At 35.2% G+C, this 6,324-nt stretch overlaps 1 protein-coding gene across 1 annotated transcript in view; it reads left to right on the top strand.

Moving 5' to 3' along the window:
* The first annotated feature begins 2,407 nt into the window (after positions 1–2,407).
* LOC108572653 (leukocyte elastase inhibitor A-like) overlaps positions 2,408–6,324 on the top strand; it is a 12,928-nt gene continuing 9,011 nt past the window's right edge. The window contains exon 1 of the mRNA XM_017934915.1: positions 2,408–2,635. The gene's annotated coding sequence lies outside the window, so the exon portion shown is untranslated. The remainder of the gene's footprint in view (positions 2,636–6,324) is intronic.

The following is a 6,324-nucleotide window of genomic DNA, read 5'->3' as shown; positions in this document are numbered from 1 at the left end:
CACTATTACTGTTTATAAATATTAATACGGATAAATATAATTAATAACAAAATGGCGTAGTAAGAGTTGCACGTGTGTGTAAGAAATTTTCAAACTTGATTCTTCTGAAAAAGTTTCATTCTTATTTTGAACACATTTTTGTATTTTTCACATGTGACTGTACGATGCTTGCGGATGCACCCTATAAGATGAACGGACTCCAATCTTTAAAGGACACTGTGTACGTAACTGGATCTTTCCCGAGTGCGAACGTGACCTGTGGCACAATCGCAGCATTTATTTGTATACAAATAAATAATATTATTCATTACAAGTTTAATCGTGTGATAAAATTGGAAAAATATCAAGATTGAAAAATCTTAAAGCGAAAAATACGTGACTTAGGCTATTTTAATAACGATCGACTGATATTAGCACAGGGTAGGTCATGCAATGTAAAAGATGGTATCGTCTGTTTACCAGAGATAATAAAAACTGCAGAAAAGGTAAAACAATGCAATAATATTTAATCTTTTCTGACCTTTCTTTGAAGATGAAAAAATATGTCAATAAGATTTCATTTTTACAAAGTTGCAATAAAAAAAAAGAGTATATACTTTTATCCTATTTTCTAGATGCATTTTGGAAATAATTATTGTAAAAATATATTCTAGAAATTTCCATGTGTGTTATACTACTTGAAAATAGTAAATAGATAACAGATGTGTTGCGCCATTTTCAAAAGAAAAACGTCATCGATTAAGATTTGGTGGCGCCTTTCCTTCTAGGATGCGTCATTATTGATCATAGTATCGATCGAAATCCCAGAAATATATTCTCCAAGAACACAGTCCATTGATACGAATCCAAGTGCTTCCTACTAGTACATATATCAATATTGAAACTGATAATAAAATTTACAATAGCATGAATCTATGGCTGAAGAATTTCTTCACTGGGAAAATGCTGTGATACTTTTGAAATAGATGGTAAATGCAGTTCCGATACATTTCTCCTAACAGTTCCTCCCTTGGAAAAACCTGCATCCTGGTCTTATTATTTTTTCGGATGCGTCAACTATCAAAGTGAACCGCGTCCGTTCTCCAGATACTGAGCTTGTATCTAACAAAAACAAAAGTTTCATTAACATGTTAATAAAGTTTCATTAATCTATATCGAAGAATTCTTAATTGGAAATGTTAAAATTGTAATAATATTTTTAATAATGTTTCGGTAATTCAAGCTTAAAATTAATTTTTACTTCAAAGGTTAGGTTATTGTTAAAAATTGTAAAAGATTATTGAAATGATAACATTCAACTTACGAGAGTTAAGGAATAACCTATTTCCAAGTATTTTCTTGGGGAAACCCATTTGTTCTAATTCACCCTAATATCGAATATTACGACTAAACCTCTTTCTACAAGGATAGGTTCAATATTATCACGTGAATTTCTCTGATTTTTCGTTAATATGAATTGGTATGTAAAATCCTTTTCTCTCGCGAATTGCAAGTACGTTTAAAAATTTATTAAAGTTTGAGAAAAATTGTTTGTTAATTAAGTTGGAGATAGTTATCCAAAGATTTCAAGATCTTTCAGAATTTAAAAAACTAATATAAATAATTCGAATTTTTTTTATCACAAATAACCATGACGGACGATGAAAATCTTTTTGATTTTTCGTAACCTATATCGATAGAAACACGAGAAACGCTTTTTGTTTACTACTTTAAATTGTAGGTTAATTTTAGATTAATTTAGATGAAATTTTAGATAAACCTTAGATATTCTTTAAACAAGAATTACAAAGAGATTTCCTACATTTCCTATGTTAAATTAAAACATTTAGTTAATACTAAATGATATAACGAGTGACATTAAATATCACTTTAATCTACTTTCTTAAGAGTATTCTTTCTCTTCTAATGGAATATGTACTTCTAAAAATAATCATGTACTACGGTTGGTACACATGGCACTTCCAATAAACTTCCCACTTCTAAACGATCAACAAACATGCATCTCCTCACTACATACACATACATACCCCGTATCTCCAGAAATTCCTGCACATTATCCCTTCTGCCAAGGACCTACCCCTGGGGAAACCCATACGACTTTTAGTCTGCCTAAACATACCTATGTATTCGAACGAAGCAGTTTTATCAAAATGCAATATCTATCGGCGATTAATGGCGGGAAAACCGTGGGTCAATATTAGCTCGAGTCCTGTTCGGCCGTTCGCCGATATCTGGATCACGATGTATCCCTGGAAAAGGCCTGCACGCCTCTACTTTCGTACATGACCTAGACGAGAGTCGCACGGGGAAGCGGCAGAGAGAACTCCTGTAAATACAATGGAGCACGACGGAGGCCGTAGTGAGTCAGTCGTCTCGTGGCTGTTGATCGATTCACATGTCTCGAAACCGCGCTTCTTTCCATCAGCCGATCACGCACACGACAATCGAAACACATCAGAAACATTTTCACTTAGACGACCTCGATTTTCTGAGATGAATTGAAACTTTCTCACTGACGATTCGATTGTCTGAACCCGTGAACTCATCTGCTGCGGTCAAGTGCAACACTGCAAAGGAAAATCGTACAGAGGCGACACTTGTAGAACGTGTACACGCTTGAAGAACGCTTCAAAAGGTAAGATTCCAAGGATAAGGAGTATGTTCTATGTGGAATTTGAGGAAGGTCAGGGTCATGTGCGAAATTGTGTCGAGTGATACTCTTACTGGAGGCTTTCACGCTTCATGTTGCACGTGAAGATACTTTTACAGAAGTGTGTGGGATGTTTGAAGCGTGGGATGACCGACAGAGTGAAAGAAAGCAAAGATTCGTAATTTTGATACTGGCTGTTTGAAGGTTAGAATTTTATCTCTTGTGAAGCTTCTTTTAATGAATTAATGATTGAAACTTTTGACAATTTCGAAATAATATTTCGAGAAAATTATAATACAGGGTGCTTCGAAAAAATGTCAACACTTACATGAAAGTAACTTTTTCAGAGAAACAATAATAATACACAAGTATATTTTGCCTTCATTTCGAAATTTTCCAAAATTTCAATCGTTAATGACAAGTGAAAAATTTCAATCTCCAAATATCCAGTGTCAAATTAATTCGGTGTCATTTTTCACAAACTTCAAGGTTCGTTCACAAAAAATCAAACGCAATTTTAATATTCAAAACAATCTCCATTATTTTCAACGATCTTTTCCATTTATCGGATTGCCAACGAATTCCCTCTCTAAAACAAAAATGTAGCAATTTTGATTGGACAAAGTCATCAAGACTTTCCGAAAAAAAGGTACTGAATTAATTCGTACACCTAATAGAAATCGTAATTTTCGTTCACTCTACAGTGAACTGTCTATATGTCGGTAACATAACACGTGGATGCAAATTACGCGCCGGTTGGAAGGTTTAGGAAACTGCAGGCGTCAAGCGGGAGCAAGTTTCGCGCGGAATCAACTTTCGACGATGGTAAATAGCAATTTTCCCTTGGAAAACGTTCGCGCGCTCTCTCTCTCTCTCTCGTTCCAGCCTCGTGACGATTTCTAACAAAAGCCTAATCTCAAGGGCGACACGCTGGCTATGACAATATAATTCAGAGCGATCAGACTGTTTATTGTTCACCGGATGTCGATTATCTCACGGCGTCCGATAAATAAAGGTGTTGCGATGTATGGAATAGTTGTTTAACGGTTCTTCGAAGCCGTGACAACGTTACGGGAAGGTGTACAATAATTTTTCGAATAAAAAAAACATGAATTGTTCTGCTTCTCGCTGAAAGCCATTATTCATCGAACGCCGCTATCTATATTTATCTGTGCATGATTAAAAATTTACGTGTCACGATCGAGCAACATCCTTTTGCGGATAGCCTGTGATAAGGTCATCATACACGCAGCATTCATAAATTACGATGCGATTAATCAGTCGTCGTAATCTCTTTTCTCTTCGCATTACGTCTATTATATCCTCGATCATCGGGAACTATTCGTATCCTGTTTGATCTTATATCCACGATGTGATGATTCTTTCCAACGGAGGTTCACGGTGACGCGTGACACTGGAAGAGGGTCATCGAGCTCACGATTCTCAGGAAATTCCGTCGGTACAGAGGATTTATCAGGAATTAATCTTCTAATCGTGACTATTCGTCGATAGGTAAAAGAAGGAAACCTGAGGTTTCTATCGGTTTTAATTGGAAAATTGAACTTCTGAGAAATATCGATGAGCAAGATTACTCATTGATGGGATATCGTGATAGACACCTGTTTGCCGGAATTACCGGTAATTTATACCTGAGGGTAAATGCTTCGGAGATGAGGGTAGATTTTTATTGTCTGTTGCATTCGATCTTCGATCTTCTTGGTGAGTCTAACCTGGTTTTTAGATTGTTTCCAACATCACGATCTATAGTTTTCACATAGAGTAAAGTATCGTTGAAGTTCCAGGAAGTGGACCGAAGAAACTTGACACTTTCTAGGGATCGCTGGGTACAGTTTCGGTCGTAGAAATACCATCCGTTGTTTCACATCTCGTTTCCTACGATTTTGTACTCGTACGTTATTATTATGTAATTTTTCATCGTTCTGAATTGCTGATTCGTCTAACTAACGAAATGTGAAATATTTTTCCTGTATGAGACGAGGAAAAATTCATCGAAATTACATTGATTTCCTTCGATCAACCCTCTATAACGTCATATGACTTGGATCTATATTTTATAATGCATTATATTGTAGTAGTGTTGTATTATTACCAGAAAATTTCTTTCTAATAATTGTTAAGGAGGTACACCACTCTGAGGTTTCTAAATATAGGTAAAAGTCTGGGAATTTTTTTCATAGGTAACTACTAAAATTTGTTTATTTTTTATTCAAAAAAACTCCAATTATTTTAACTCACACTTACAATTAGACTCACAGTGTGTATTTTATATAAAAAGTTGGACAGAATTAAGTCAGAATCAAATAATTCAGCTTCAAGGGCGAGAAATAGGAAATGGAAAATGGAAGGCACAGTTATTCTTATAATTAATTATTGGAATTGCTAAAACTTAAGAATCGGCTGTAACAGAAAAGAGTTTAATTAGAAGTCAAAGTGAAATAATCAAGGTTCAAAGGCGAGAAATAAGAAACGGAAAAGGGGAAAGCACAATTATTCTTACAATTAATTAATCCACTGTGCGACGTACTGGAATTGCTAAATAGAATGAAATATAAAACTTAAAAATAAGCTGTAACAGAAAAGACTTTAATTAGAAGTCAAAGTGGAATAATTAAAGTTCAAGGCCGAGAAACAGGAAATGGAAAACGGAAGGCACAATTATTCTTACAATTATTCTTTCGACTTCCCTCGATCCGTAAACGTCGACAGGCTCGTTAACATTATTTAACGACGTGTCTATGTGCTTTCACGGTGCGTTTGAAATAGGAGTACACATATGTTAGGTAGCGACGCGTGTTCCATGCTTACACATTCTCATACATCTTGGAGTCAATTCCAGATGACACTCGGGCTAGTGGGTTTTCCCGCTGGATAGTCGCATACTTCCACGAGATTCTTGCCTTCCAATCATCAATGACGCGAGCAAAACGTCTCGTCGTGTCGTGAAATCCTGCATGAGAGAATGCTCAGAGGATTGGTGCGCGGAACAAGGGGAATACATTAGCGTCTTTGTTGTTTTCACGAGGAATCAGCAGAGACTGCTTGTTAAGTGAAACAGCGAGGCTGGATTACATCGAAATTAACGTCATTGTTCTCACGGTCGTTTAATGATCTTAATCGTTATTGGCGTCGTTAGATCGTAATTACACTTCTGTCACAGGGATCTTCGATTGATGCTGAGGACGCCTGGCATGCGGAGTGACACGAAACGTGTCGGGCATTCGTTTTCCACTCATTTCATTTTCATTCCATTCTTCAAAATTTTTTTAATGATTTTCTGGAAGAATTCTTTTTCTTTTTTTCTTGCGTTTCCACTAATTTTTGTAATAATTTTGGGCAAGAATTTTTTTTAACATTTCAACTAATTTCCATTTAATTGAAAAATGTTGCAGTTTTTTCTGCGTTTCAATTTCAACATTTTAGTGAAATTGATACTGACAAGGAACTTTTTCAAAATTAAGTAACGCGATTAAATTCCTTTTAGGATTTCTTTTCCATTATCAATTTATAAGATTGAATGCACGTAAAATTGAAAGTATCCCAAGTTTTCTTTACGAAAATACTGGTTTTTGGTCAAATTAAATTTAGAAATGTAAAAACATTTTATTTTTCATTTACAATTATTCTTGTGATGAAATATTTTATATAATTTTGAG

Source organism: Habropoda laboriosa, unplaced genomic scaffold, assembly GCF_001263275.1.
Source record: "Habropoda laboriosa isolate 0110345459 unplaced genomic scaffold, ASM126327v1 scaffold22, whole genome shotgun sequence".
Lineage (NCBI taxonomy): Eukaryota > Metazoa > Arthropoda > Insecta > Hymenoptera > Apidae > Habropoda > Habropoda laboriosa.
The sequence above is the reverse complement of the archived record's forward strand: the minus strand, read 5'-3'. Positions and strand labels throughout refer to the sequence as shown.